Genomic DNA, 15,318 nt, shown 5'->3' on the forward strand with positions numbered 1-15,318 from the left:
TATGAACGTCAAGTACGGAGGAGGCTCGTAAGCCACCCAGCTGGCCAACAATGGGGGTGACGCTTCACCCTGCCCCCGGTCCCCACCATGCCTGTGGGACCTCCATTCAACCTCCAAGGCCCACTTGCCACCCTGCTCTCTCCAGACAGAGGCCTGGCTGCCCCTCTGGCTTCCGCAGGCTTGTCCCTGACCCCCTGAGCTAAGGTCCCCCGGCTCTGTCGCACCCGGGCTGGGGCCTCCTCCACAGGGGACTGCATCGAAGAAGTGTTCAATGAAAGGACAGTGAAGAAGTGAACTGTGTACAACGTCTAAAGTCCCATCCTTAGTTGGGACCCGCCTTGGGACAGACAGGTAGACTCTAGTCGCGTCTCAGCTTGTCAGGGGGTGGGGGGGGAGTGTAACGGGCGACCTTGCGCAAGCTCCATGCCCTCTAGGGACTCCATTTCCTGCATCCGTAACATTGGAGAATGAGGTGTGTGCTAGAGGGGTCAAGGGCGCCCCGTTAAGTGGAAACCCACTTTACAGTATTTACATCACCATTTTATTGGACTATATAGAAATAGAAATACAAACTCAAATCTGTAAATGCGTGGTCACGAATTCTGGAAAACTCCACACCCACCTATTAACAGATGTTCCTCTGGGAAGCGGGCTGGGTCGTGGGTGGAGTTTTCACTATTTACTGCATACATTTCTGTGTGGTTTGGTGTCTTTGCTTGTATCATTTTAGAATGACAGAAAATTAAGTGTCTATGAAAATGTGGACGATAAACTCAGCCTTGGATTTGCTTTGAGAGTCAAAGGATATCACAGGCATCAACTTCAGAGCCCACAGCACGGACTGTATACTGTGACAAATCTGAGAGTGGCTGGTCCCCATGGAGTCTAATCCTCGCATCCAGCAGAAGCTGGTCCATTTCTCAATGGAGAAACTGAGGCCCTGGACAGTCTGACTCCAGACCCACACTCAACGCCAGGATTTCCGCTTGGTCTTACCTGGCTTTGAAGCTCCCCACAGACACACACACACGTGTGCACACATGCACAGCTACGTAGGCACACGTGCATGCACATACCCAAAGACACACGTGTGCTTGTGCGAGCTCAAGGACGTGCACGTATGCAGACGCGGAGAGACGTGCACACAGGCACATGCGTAGACGCTGTTTCTGTTTCCCACCAAGCACACGCCCAGGGGGTTGGGAACTTGTACCTTCCCAGGAATCTCAGCTCCGCTCTGCATCTGGCCCCAGCCACTTCCTCAGACCCCAGGAGGGGCCCTCGCGAGCTGAGCTTTGCTTTGCTCCAGTTTTCTCCAGAGATTTCTCGGGTCGGACTTGGGGGAGTGCCACCCCCCCCCACCCCCCACCCCTGGTTCCTGGAGTTCCTAGTCTGGTTGTGAGCCGTGAGGTTTCTTTCACCTTCGAGATTTCAACATCCACGTGTCGGTGACTTGCTTTTTTGCCCAGAGGCGGCTCAGAGCAAAGCGGAACTTGAGGTTTGGAATACTCTGTCTTAACATGTCCTCACCGTACTGTGACCTGCGGCGAGGGACCCGCCTCTCTGAGCCTGCGTCTCCTCGTTTGTAAAATGGGAAAGTAGTAGGATCTCTGCCAGGGGGCTCTGAGAACCTAGGGCAGGACACTGCGCCGCTCACAGATGTTAGCGGCACGGGATGACTGTCCTAAGTCACTGTGGCCCTGTCACTGAGGTTTACCATCGGCTCGCTCCTCCTGCTACAGATGAAGGGCCCAAGCCTCTACCTAAACCCTGTGATGTGGTGGAAGGGCCACAAGGGGGGACCTTGGAAAATTCCCTTCACCCGTTAGTGCCTCAGTTTCTTCATTCGTAGAATAAGGATATTCCTCCCATCCTGGAGCATCAGCCGAGAAGAGTTTCCGTGTAAGGGAATCAGAGGACAGCGATGCAGGCAGCCAGTAAATGCCCAAGAAGCAGCACCCGCCCGCTGACTGCAAGCCCAGCTAAATGTTAGAACTGCTAACACCCAGCACTTGCCTGTGCTGGCGAGGACGACGCCCCCCAACCCCCCGCCCGCTGGCTTCCGTGGGTATCACCCCAACTTTTTGGTTTCTAATTCATGTAAACATAAAATTAACCACTTTAAAGGGAACAATTCAGTGGCGGGTAGTACATTCCCCATGTTGTGCAACCAGCAGCTCTGTCCAGTTCCAGAACATTCCCATCACCCCAAAAGGACACCATGTGCGCATGAGCCGTCACTCCCTATTTCTCCTACCCTCTCCAGCCCCTGGCAACCACTAATCTCCCTCCTAAATCTATGGGTTTGCCTGTTCTGGACATTTCATATAGATAGAATCACATACCATGTGGGTTTTGTGTGTCTGGCTTCTTGGAGCATAATGTTTTCAAGGTTCATCCACGTTGTAGCGTGTGTCCGAGCTTCATTCCTTTCTGTAGCTGAATAAGGTGCCACTGCAGCCACTGCACAATGGACCACATTTGGTTTATCCACTCATCCACTGATGGACGTGTGGGCGGTTTCTACCTTCTGGCGATTGTGAACAGAGCAGCTGTGAACATGGTGCACAAGGATTTGTGTGAACATCTGTTTTCACTTCTTTGGGGTCTATACCTAGGAGTGGAATTGCTGGATCGTGGGGTACCTCTGTGTTTTGAGGAAGTGCCAAGCTGTTTTCCACAGGGGTTCTGCCCTCCTCCAGCCTTTTGGCCAACCCATCTGAGCCGGTGTCTTTAAAAGCCTTGTTCCTCTCCCTCACAAAGGGCAAACCCACTGAGGTCAAGCCAGGGGGTGCGGCCTATCCACAGATCTTCCAGGAGGCTTGCTTGGGCTGGCGGAATCCTAGGGACAGAGCAAATAGAGGGAAGGAAGGGAAAAATTAAGGGAACTTCAGATGCGAAATGTGATAGAGCGTTTAACCGAGAGCAGTTAGATCCTAGGAGATAAAATCCCATTACCAAGTGTGATGTGATTTTTGTAGAAATTTTGTACAATGTGGACAGATTCCCCCATAGACAACGAGGCTCGGCTGTGTTTGAGCAGCAGGAAGACAAGACTGGGTTTCTAACCTGGGGAAATGGGTGAGGGCGGGGCAGGGGCTCTTCCTGCCCCCCCCACACTCCCCCACCCCGCACCACGAATGCACGCCTGTGCAGTTTGGAAAGAAAATCCATTGAAGAATATTCAAAGGAAGTAAAAATTGCTGCCAGCAATTGTGGGTCTTTGTTTTGGAGACAGCTGTGCTTTTCTGAGGAAAACAGCACCAGATTTGAATGGAGACAGTCTCTTTCCATGTCAACTGGGGGATAAAGCGTCGCTTCCTTTTAGGACCTCCATCTGTAGGCTGCCATGAAAGTCGCTCCAGCTTCTCCCTGGCAGAGTCTGTCAGTTGCCTTCCTTCATCTATCTGTTGATTCATTCATTCATTCATTCATTCATTCATTTGCCACGCATTTGAGGAACACCTAACTGGTGGAACTTTCCACCTAACTTCTAAAACCACAATGAAATGACCAGCTGCAGTCAGTGATTTGAAGGAAACATCCAAGGTACAAAGAAAGGGTAGTCATGGGGCCCAGTCTGGGAGGGGACACGTCATGAGAGATCTGAAGGATAAATAAGGTCATGCAGGGCAGAGGGAATGGCATGTGCAAAGGCCCTGAGGTACAAATGAGCCTGCTGTGGGAAGAGGAGGGAGAGGAAGGAGGGAGTCAAGATTTGGGGGGTTTGGGGGTGAGAGATAAGTCTATGTTTTGAGGCAATGGGGAACCATGGGAGGCTTCAGAGCACAGCAGGGTTATAGCCCTATTTATACTTTTTTTCTTGTGGTAAAATTCACATAACATCAAATTGACCATTTTAAAGTGAACAATCCCACGGCATTTAGTACATTCACAATATCGTACAATCATCACCTCTCTGTAGTTACTCCCCAACATTTTTATCACCCCTAAAAGAACCCCTGTGCCCATGAGCCATCACTCCCCATCCCCCTCTCCTCCCAGCCCCTGGCAACCACTAATCTGCCTTCTGTCTCTGTGGATTTGCCTGTTCTGGACGGTTCATATCAATAGGATCACACACCATGTGACCTTTTGTGTCTGACCCCCTCAATTTATACTTTTAAAAGAACAACCTGGAAAGGCAGGAATGGAAGTGGGCGCCATCCCCACCCCTGGATCCCGACCCCACTTAACAGCCCAAGGAACTCTGCTGGAGGCGCCCCCTTACTTAGTCTTCCCTCCCTCCACCTTCCCCACAAACTCCCCACCCCAGTCTGCCTGGGAGCTTTCTTTAGAAATCATTCACCCGCAAATCCTCTCTCAGGCTGTGTGATTGGGTGGGGGGTTGCCCTGGGCTAGAATTGACATCCCCAGGGCAGCCCGGCCCAGTTGGTGTGGGGGTACGAATACCCCAGCTGCCTTCCCCTCAAGCAGGAAGCATTTCCAGACCACCCAGCAGGGACAGAGCCTAAGGAATTCCGCTGGAGGCACCCCCTTACTTAGTCTCCCCTCCCTCCACCGACTTCACAAACTCCCCACCCCGGTCTGCCTGGGAGCTTTCTTTAAAAATCACTCACCCGCAAATCCTGTCTGAGGCTCCACTCCCGGGGCAGGCCACAGGTGCTGGAGGCCAGGGTGGAGGGTGTCATGTCCTCCAGTCCCATGTACAAGCCACTCCTGCCCCAGAGTGGGCCAAGAGAAACAGAGCCTCAGACCCTGTGTACTGGACAGCTGCTTGGCAAAACGACCCGTGCGTTCACGAGGAAGGATTTTCCAAGCAGTTCCGTCGGTGCACTGATGCCTCTGTTCAGTGAGGCTGTGTCGGAACAGCCATTGTGTGACCACTGCCCCGGAGCCCAGACCTGAGATGTCCACTCATTCCATCCTCTGGTCTTCGGCGTTCTTGGTGGATTATTGCAGTGGGCGGGGATGGCTGGGCTCGGCTGTGTCCCTCAGAAAACTTTCCAGTATCTGAGTAAACAGGAGCCTAGTTGAGCTGGGCATGTTCTTGATGACATCGGATGTTTTATAACATCAGGCACAGCGCTCACCACACATGCTCCTTTCATCTTAGACAAACACAACCTGTTTTACAGACGAAGAAACTGAGTCCCAGAGAGGTTATTTAACAGTCTTGATCACACCATTAATAAAGGTTATATCCGTGGGAACTCTTGGCTGCATAACACCAAAAGGGAACTAATTGGTTAATGGGATTGAAAATGATGGCTTCAGGCTCAGCTGGATCAAGGGACTTAACCCATCTCACGGGGCAGCATCTTTCTCCATCTCTTGGCTCTGCTGTCCTGTGTCAGCTCCATTCCCAGGCTAGATGGCAGCCAGCAACTCTGAACTGACCCTTATCCGCTCAAGCAACATTGCGAAAGCTCTGGTGTCTGAGAGCTTTAGAGGAAGCATTCAGGATCGCATCTTACTGACACAGCCTGGGGCATATGACTGTCTCTGAACCAATCACAGTGACCAAAGGGCCACAGTAAACTGATTGGCAGGGCCTGGGTGCCCTAGCTGAGAAGGGAGAAGCCTATACACGCTAAGATGTTGATCCCAGAGGGAACAGAACATACCCTGCAAGTGGGTAGAGCCGGGATCCAAACCCAGAACTTCACCCCTGAGGTAGAGTCATCTCAGCTGCTTTTGTCCTGGCACATTCACCCTTGCACACACTTCCAGCTTCAAAATCGCCATCATCGGGCCAGGGGAAGACCCCGGGAGTCCCCCACTGCCGAACCCTAATATGCGTTCTCACCCTTCTCAGTTTCCTCATCTGCAAAATGGGTCATAGGAAGGAAGCATCTTGCACTCAGTGAACAGTCAAAGGCCATTCTGGGGTTGCAGAACACAAAACCCACACGGAGAGTGCAAGGGAAGGGCTTCTTGGAGTGACGACGGGATCTACGGGATCCACGCTGGGAGAGGTGTCAGGACTCAGGAGCAGAGGCGGAGCACGTGGCTGCCGGCCCAGCCCTGGGAGGCCAGCCTCTGAAGGCTGCATTCATCTTCCCGGGAAAGGCACAATTCTCTCTTTCCCCTCGGCCCCTCCCGGCCCCCTCCTCCGCCCTACTTTCTTGTTTACCCATTCAGGGCCACGATTTATTTTCGGACAAGAACGTCCGTCCTCCTCACTGTCTGTGGCCACCTGCCAGAGCCATGCACTGGCCACACGAGGAGAAGGGAGGCCAGAAAGAATCCAGCCTAGCTGAGAGGACGCAGGCTCTTGGGGAAGGTTCTAGGTCAGGCCTGCCTTTGACTTTCTGTTTATTCTCACAGACAGCAGCTAAGGGTGTGGGTGGCCCCAGATTTCTATATCATCAGACTCCTAATGAAGGGAGAGATTGAAATGCTGTTTACGGCACTGTCTTTGCGGTGGACATGAACGACATCATCGGGAATTGGCCTGGATGAGCAAGGTGTGGTTCAGGGTGAGTAGCGAAATGTCTAACCATGCATACTCCTTCAGTCCGTGCAGACGAATGAGGATGCACTCATTTTCATTTTCCTTATCTCAATTATATTATTTTATTCTCTTTGTTAGGTTTGATAAAGCTGAGTTCATAATTAGCCCCCATCTTCAGCTTGGCAAACTCCTATTCATCCTTCAAAACCCAACACACACATGCCTTCCTCCAGCCTTCACATGTCCACATAAATGCTACATCTTTCCCCTCTCTGTGTTATAAGAGAGGACTTCCCCCCAGCACTGTGGTCATCTCTATGACTCTCCCCATCTGAGCCCTGTTCTAGCACCCAATTCAGTGCCTGGTATACAATGGATACTCAGTAAATGTGGGGATTTGGGGGAACATTTTTAAAGATTTTATTATTTTTGTTTGACAGAGAGAGCGAGCACAAGCAGGGGGAGCAGGAGAGGGAGAAGCAGACTCCCCACTGAGCAGGGACCCCCCCCCCCATGCGGGGCTTGATTCCAGGACCCCAGGATCATGACCTGAGCCGAAGGCTGACGTTTAACCGACTGAGCCACCCGCGGACCCTGGGGGAAGATTTCTAGAAACAGCTTCATTGATGGGACCCCTGGGTGGCTCAGTCCCGCCCCGGGCAATCACTAATTTACTTTCCGTCTCCACGGGTTTGCCTGTTCCGCACATGTCACAGAAACGGGATCCTACAACAGGTGGCCTCTTGTGTCCGGCTTCTCTCACTCGTCATGATGTTCGCAGTGTTCATCCACATGGTAGCGTGTGTCCAAGCTTCATTCCTTTTTACGGCCAAGTAATATTCCACTGCATGGCTGGGCCACACTGTGTTCATGTGTTCATCTGTTGATGGGCGCTTGGGTGAATTTCCTCCTTCTGGCTGTTGTGAATAGCGCTGCTATGACCATGTATGTCCAGGTGTGTGTGTGGATGTATATTTCCACTCATCTCAGCTGTAGACTGAGATCAGTACATGTTGACTGGTTATTTTGAACCCTGTTAAACTGTAGTCAATTGTCACCTGGGTTGGGTAGAGGAGAGGTCCAACCCCTCAGGCTTAGAAATCAGGAACACGGGGGGCACCTGGGGGGCACAGCGGTTAAGCGTCTGCCTTCGGCTCAGGGCGTGATCCTGGCGTTATGGGATCGAGTCCCACATCAGGCTCCTCTGCTGTGAGCCTGCTTCTTCCTCTCCCACTCCCCCTGCTTGTGTTCCCTCTCTTGCTGGCTGTCTCTATCCTGTCGAATAAATAAATAAAATCTTAAAAAAAAAAAAAAAAAGAAATCAGGAACACGGGCTGGAATCTGCCCCCACTGACTCGTCTGTGAAGGGGACCACGTGGGCCCGAGATTATGCCAATTGCCTTGGAGGGACCCGAAGACGCCCTGAGCAGAAAGTTGTCAGCTGCTGTAATCACTTCCTCTTGCCTGGATCTCCCCCGAATGACATTTTCATTCTTCTAAGGCAATTGGTCTACATCTCAGGCCTTTTGGGGGCCACAGATGGCCTTTTCCATGGGGCCAGCAATAGCTGGGTCTGCCACCCAGATCAGGCCATGGGGTTTTGGGGGTGGCTGATCTAAGCACCTTCCCCGGGGTTTATTTTGGTCGAGGGTGGCGGGCTGGGTCAGCACCTTGGGGGTGGCGTCTGCCCGGGACTGTGAAACTTGAGGCCTCTAATGGGTGTCCTTGGCCTGCAGGTGTCTTGGGTAGTGTCCGAGGCCGAAAGTCTGGTGTGTGTCCAGCCGGGGAAAGGCCAAGGTAAGCGGCTGAAGCCTGCCTCTGGACGTCTCAGTTTGTCAAGAGAATCCCGTCTCTGAAAAGCAAGCCCTGCCTCCCCCCCCTCCCCGTGCCAGGCACCTGGCTGTCTGCATCAGTCAGGGCTCTCCAGCGAGATGGAATCAACACGATATATGTATTTCATACATATGAAGAGGTTCGTTTTAAGGAATTGGCTCATGTGATTATGGTTGCTAATAAATCTGAAAGCTATTTCCAGCAGGCTGGAAACTCAGGGAGGATTTCTATGTTGCAGTCTTGAGGAGAATGCCTTTGTCCCTAGGAAACCTCCGCTTTTGCTCTTATGTCCTTCAACTGATTAGATAAGGCCCACCCAGAGGGTCGCGGATAACTTCCTTTCCTTAAGGTCAATTGATCAGATACGTTAACTACATCTAGAAAGTGTTTTCATAGTAACATCCAGACTAGTGTTTGACCAAACAACTTGGCACCATTGCCTGACCAAGTTGACACATAAATTTGAACCATCAGTATGCTGCTCCCCATTCCCCACCCCTACACACCACTCCCAGAATGCCATGTCCACTGAGAAGCCTTCTGTGATGTGCCCCACCACAAAGGAGAGAACACGGAGGTGTGTGACTGGCTGCATCTGGGCAGAAGGGGCCAGAAGGAGAGTGGGCAGGGCAGGCACGAGGGGTGCCTGTGGAGGCCCATGGGGTATTTCAGCAGAGGCAAGAGCCCCAAGGCCAGCCAAGGAGCTCAGGTGATGGGGAGCCCTAGTAGGCACTGGAGCAGGGCAGGGGTATAGTTAGAGACACTAACTATTGCAAGACTTATCACTGGCTATTATGGGTCTGTTAGCACCCTGAGTAGGGGGGCGGGGAGCAGGGATCAGGGCCCCAGTCCAGGCAGGAAATGGCAAGGCCTGGGCCAAGGGCTGTGGGGATAGGGGTGGGGGGGCAGATTCAAGAGATTCTGGGGGTAGACTGAGTCAGCCTGGGATGTACAAATGTGAGTTGCTAAACCATCATTCTGAGCCCTGAGCTGTGGGCGTAGTGCCAGAAATACCTCCTTGGGCTGCACAAGGTCAAGGACCCGACCCTGAATGTCTGCAGCAGACGCCCCTTGGACCCTACACGGCTGTGCAGCGCCATCTTTTTCCATAAGGCTTTGTTATATTTCTACTTGGACAAGATGGTGCAAATTTTTCACCTGCTGCTGCCAAGCACATCCTTCCCTTTGCAGTTGGGACTTGATTCAAGATGTTTCCAGATTCTTCTAGGAGTTGTGATTCTTCTCCAGTTTTTTGCAGCTCTCCCCTAAGGAATGGGAAAAAGCTTGAAAGTCCCACATGGGTGAAGGAGGAGCATCGGGTCATGTCTTAGAGAGTTCAGCCCCTCTCAGGAATGTTCTGTCTTTTTGATGTTTAGTTGCTCTGTAAGACTGACGAGAATAGGAAAACCACACCTTCTTGCAAGAAGCTGTACTGATTGAACGGAAGGATCTCGCCTAGGGCTCTGTGCTCCCGAGCCTCCGAGCAGCCTCGCTGGGCACTCATCTGACAGATGAGAAGCTGGAGACTGGGAGGTCAGGGGAGAGTTCGGCCACCCCATGGTGCCCCCATGGGAGGCATCCTAGCCTGGACTGCCGGGATCCACTGTAGGACACAGGACGTCACCGAGCCTCACTTTGTCACCGAGTAAAGGGGACCGTGCTCCAACTTGGTGACAAGATGCCTTGGAGGGCCACGTCAGGTAGCACGCAGCATGCTATTATGGTTGTGATTAACTTTTAAATTTAAATTTTTTAGTTTCTTTATTATTACTTTTTTCAGTTTTTTGTTTGGTGGTAAAATATACATAGAACATAAAATTCACCACCTTAACCACCTTTAAGTGCACATTTCAGTGGTATTAAGTATGTTCACGTGGTTGTACAAACCATCACCCCCATTCATCCCCAGATCTTTTTTTTTTTTTTAAGATTTTATTTATTTGAGAGAGAGAGAGAACAAGTGAGAGGCAGAGGGAGAAGCAGATTCCCCCCTGAGCAAGGAGCCCGATGCGAGGCTCGATCCCAAAACCCTGGGATCATGACCTGGGCCGAAGGCAGATGCTTAACCGACTGAGCCACCCAGGCGCCCCCCCCCCCGGACTTTTCCATCTTCCCAAACTGAAACTCAGTCCCCATTGAACACTGACTCCCATTTTCCCTCCCCCAGGCCCTGGCACCCACTGTTCCACTTTCTGTCTCTATGAATCCGACCAGCCCAGGGACCTCGTATCAGTGGAATCACATAGTACTTGTCCTCTTGTGGCAGGTTTATTCCACTCAGCCTGATGACCTCAAGGTGCGCCCATACTGATTCGTCCAAATGAAAACTTCATTCCTTTTCAAGGCTGATATATCTAGCTTATACACGCACCACACTCTGTCTGTCCGTTCATCCATAAACGCACACTTGGGTCGCCTTTACCTTTCGTCTGTTGTGAAGAATGCTGCCACGAGCCCGGTGTACCAATGTCTCTTTAAGCCCCGTTGTCAGGTCTTTGGGGGGTTACACCCAGAGATGGAGTCGCTGGACCGTGCGGCGATTCTACGTGTGATTCTGCCAGTAACCAGGTTTCCCACGGCAGCTGCGTCATCGTACGTTTCACGTTCCACCCGCAGCGCATGAGGGCCCCGACTTCGCATCCTCACTAACGCTCGCTTTCCCTTTGGCTTCGTGATGACCATCCTAATGAGTGTGAAGTGATGTCTCACCGTGGTGTCGCGCAGCATCTCCCTGATGACTAACGGTGTGGAGCATCGGGGCGCGTGCTTATTGGCCATTTGTGTATCTGTTTTGACAAAAGTGTCTTTGCCCATTTAAAAATCGGGCTGTTTGTCTTGTTTGTTGTTGAATTGTAAGAGTTCTTATATATTCTGGATATTAATCCCTTCTCAGATATAGAATTTGCAAATATTTTCTCTCATTCTGTGGGTGGCCTTTTTACGCTCTGTTGTTTCCTTTGATGCAAAAAACGTCTTAATTTAGGGACGCCTGGGTGGCTCAGTCGGTAACGCGTCTGCCTTTGGCTCGGGTCATGATCCCAGGATCCTGGGATTAAGTCCCTTATCGGGGTCCTTGCTCTACGGGGAGCCTGTTTCTCCCTCTGCCTGCCGCTCCCCCTGCTTCGTGCTCTCTCTCTTTCTGTCAAATGAATAAATAAAATCTTTAAAAAACAAAACAAAAAAAGTCTTAGTTTTGATAAATTCCAATTATATATATATATATTTTTTTCTTTTAATGTCTGTGCTTTTGGTGTTTATACCCAATGAACCATTGCCAAATCCAAAGTCATGAAGCTTTTGCCTTATGTTTTCTGATTTTTAGCTTTTAGGTTGAGGGCTCTGATTCATTTTGAGCTAATTTTTATTTTTTCATTTCTTTTTTTTTTTAAGATTTTATTTATTTATTTGACAGAGAGAGAGACAGCCAGCAAGAGAGGGAACACAAGCAGGGGGAGTGGGAGAGGAAGAAGCAGGCTCCCAGCGGAGGAGCCTGATGTGGGGCTCGATCCCAAGACTCCAGAATCAAGCCCTGAGCCGAAGGCAGATGCTTAACAACTGAGCCACCCAGGCACCCCTTATTTTTTCATTTCGAGTTAATTTTTGAACATGGTGTGAGGTAAGCATTCAACTTTTTTTTTCTTTTTCTTTTTCTTCTTTCTTTCTTTCTTTCTTTCTTTCTTTCTTTCTTTCTTTCTTTCTTTCTTTCTTTCTTTCTTTCTGTGTGGAGATCCAGTTTTCCCAGCACCATTTGTTGAGAAGACTTTTTTTCCTGAGTTGTATGGTCTTGGTATCTCTATCAAAAATCATTTGAGTATACATGTGAGGGTTAATTTCTGGGCTCTCTGAATTCTATTCCACCGGTCTACATATCTGTTCTTATGTCAGTACCATACTGTTTTGATTACTAAAGCTTTGTAGTAAGTTTTTTTTTTAAGATTTTATTTATTTATTTGACACAGAGAGAGAGAAAGCATGAGCGGGGGGTGGGGGGAGGGGGGCAGCAGGCAGAGGGAGAGGGAGAAGCAGGCTCCCAGCAGAGCAGGGAGCCCCATGCAGGGCTCAATCCCAGCACCCAAGGATCATGACCTGAGCTGAAAGCAGCACATAACCAACGAAGCCTCCCAGGCACCCCGTAGTAGTTTTGAAATCAGGAAGTTTGAGTCCTCCAACTTTGTTCTTCTTTTTGAGTGTTTTGTTATGCAAGGCCCCTTGAGATATATTCCGTATAAGTTTTAGAATGGGTTTTTTCTATTTCCGCAAAAAAAAAATGTCATTGCGATTTTGATACAGGAGGCACTGAATCTGTAGATCCCTTTGGGTAATATTGTCATCTTAACAATATTAAATTTTCCAATCTATGAACTTGGGAGGACTTACCATCTATTTATGTTTTCTTTAATTTCTTTCCACAACATTTTGTAGTTTCCAGTGTAGTCTCTCCCCTCTGTGGTTCATTCCTAAATATTTGATTCATTCGAGGCTATTGTAAATAGAATTAGTCTCTTAATTTCCTTTCTGGATTGTCATCGTTAGCGTATAGAAATGCAATCGATTGTGACATGTTGATCGTGTATCCTGCTACTTTGCTGAATTTGGCTCTGGCAGGTTTTTTTGTGGTAAAATCTTTGGGGCTTTGTACATTAAGAGCATATCATCTGCAAACAGAGATCATTTTACTTCTTTTCCAACTTGGATGCCTTTTATTTCTTTTTCTAGCCTAATTGCTCTGGAGAGGACTTCTAGAACTAAGCTGAATAGAATTGTGGGAAATGGGTCATCTTGTTCTAGATTGAATGTGTCCCCCCAAAATTCGTATGTTGAAATCCCAACCCCCAATGGGATGGTGTGAGGAGTTGAGGGCTTTGGGACGTGATGAGGTCATGAGGGTGGGGCCCCAAAGGGGGCTTATAAAAGAGCCCCCAGAGGACTCTCTTGCCCTCCTTCTGCCATGTGAGTATCTAACAAGAAGGTGGCCATCCACAGCCCCAAAGAAGGTTGTCACCAGCACCTGACCCTGCTGGAACCCTGATCTCAGAATTCCAACCTCCAGAACCATGAAAAATAAATTCCTGGTTTTTATAAGCCACCTGGTCTATGCTTTGTTACAGCAGCCTGAATGGACTAAGACGCTTGTCTTGTTCCTGATCTCAGAGGAAAAGCTTTCTGTCTTTCATCTTGAGTATGATGTGACCTACGAGTTTTGCTTTATACCCTGATCGTACTGAGGAAGCCCCTTTCTCTTCCTTGTTGAATATATTTTTTTACCCGGAATGGGTGTTGGATTTTGTCAAGCGCTCTTTCTGCATCCGATGGTCATGTGGTTTTCATCCCTCCTTCTGTTCGGGTGGTGATTCACATTGATTGACGGTTGTGTGTGGATTTGTTTGGCCCGGGGTAGAATCGCACAGAAGTGGGAGCGGTTTTGCAGCATAATGACCGTGAGGTCCTTCCGCGTGACCGTGGGCGGGCAGCCAGCTCTTTTCGTGGCTGTGTAATATCTCACAGCACGCCTCAAGCACAGTATCTCCATCCTCCCGTGGAGGGGCATTTTGGGGGGTCTCCGGTCGGGGTGACTAGCAGTGGTACTGTTGGGCACATTAGTGTCACGTTTCTGGGGTGCACGTCCCAACAGTGGAGCGGCTGGTGTGGACATGGTCTCCTGTGCGTGAGGACTGTTTTGATTCCCACTCTCCGCTTGCAGTATCACTGTCATGGAGACACTCACTTAACCAGGCCCTTCGGGCTGGGGCCAGGGGCTGCTCCCAATGCCCTCGGTCCTAGAAAGAGCGCCGAGCTGCGCCGTGCTGACCCAGAGCTCCAGCTGCCTCTCACAGAACGACAGTGTCAGGGGTATCCGATGCCCCCGCCGTCTGGCCTTCCGTCATGGAGTCCCCAACAGCCAGTCCCGCATGGTGTTCCCCTTGGCTCCAAAACGAAAAGCCACCGGAGCTCCAAATGGAGCCTGGAACAAATGAACACTCTGAACTTCTCCCAAGAAAAAAGGTAGTTCGAGGGGCGCCCCTGGGTGGCTCAGGGGGTTAATTAAGCATCTGCCTTCAGCCTGGGTCATGGTCTCTGGGTCCTGGGATCGAGTCCCGCGCCAGGCTCCCTGCTCAGCGGGGAGTCTGCTTCTCCCTCTGCCTGCTGCTCCCGCTGCTTGTGCTCTCTCTCTCTCTGTCAAATAAATAAATAAACAAGATCTTTAAAAAATGATAAAATAAATAAATAAAATCTAAAAAAAAAAAAAAGGTAGTTCCAGGAACAGGTGCCACAATGCTCATGTTTGCTCAATATTTGTTGTTTACAAATATTATGGCTGTCTCCACTCTGTGCATGGCCCCAGCCCAGTGATTCTGGATCCATGAAAGACCTCAGTCCTGAAGATCCCCCCCACCAACCGCCACCACCAGTCGAAGAGCAGAACCAAACCCAGATACTCCCAGCCTCACAGAGTCAGGGCTAGGCTAGAGGGAGGAATTGAGGCTGGGGGACCCCTAGGGTAAGGGGCTGGGCCCTGCCTGGGGGGGTGGTTAGACAAGGCTTCCTGGGGGAAAAGGCACTGGGTATTAAAGGATGAATAGGAGTTCGGCAGGGGGCGAGATAGTGGGGGTGACCCTGACAAAGGGAATCTGGAAGAGCACGAGAGCAGGAGCATTGAGCGAACATGGGAAACCATGAGCAGGTGTGCACACAGAGGCCGGGGACGTGGCTCAGGGACCCCTGGCTGCAGAGCAACTTCGGGGGGGCAGCGGCTCCTGCAGAAACATCAGCCATGTCTTCCATGTCGGCCTCCTCCGTTCCGTCCTGAGACCAGCTTCCGCTTCAACGTCCTGCAAGGGAGACACTTGCTCTGACCAGGATCCTTATGCTGCAGCGGTAAGTGGGCATCCTCTCTATGCCTCATGAGAGCAATAATGTGACACCCACTGCATACTGGCCACATGTCAGCCTCTTGTTGTCAGAGGCTAAAACAGCCACTCAGGGAGGTTCTTGGCTTTGGATTTGAACCCCAGTCTGCAGGGGAGGGGTGACCCTGACCTACCACCTGGACGAGGTGGAAACATTGC

Source organism: Ursus maritimus, unplaced genomic scaffold (assembly GCF_017311325.1).
Source record: "Ursus maritimus isolate PB19 unplaced genomic scaffold, ASM1731132v1 scaffold_14, whole genome shotgun sequence".
NCBI lineage: Eukaryota > Metazoa > Chordata > Mammalia > Carnivora > Ursidae > Ursus > Ursus maritimus.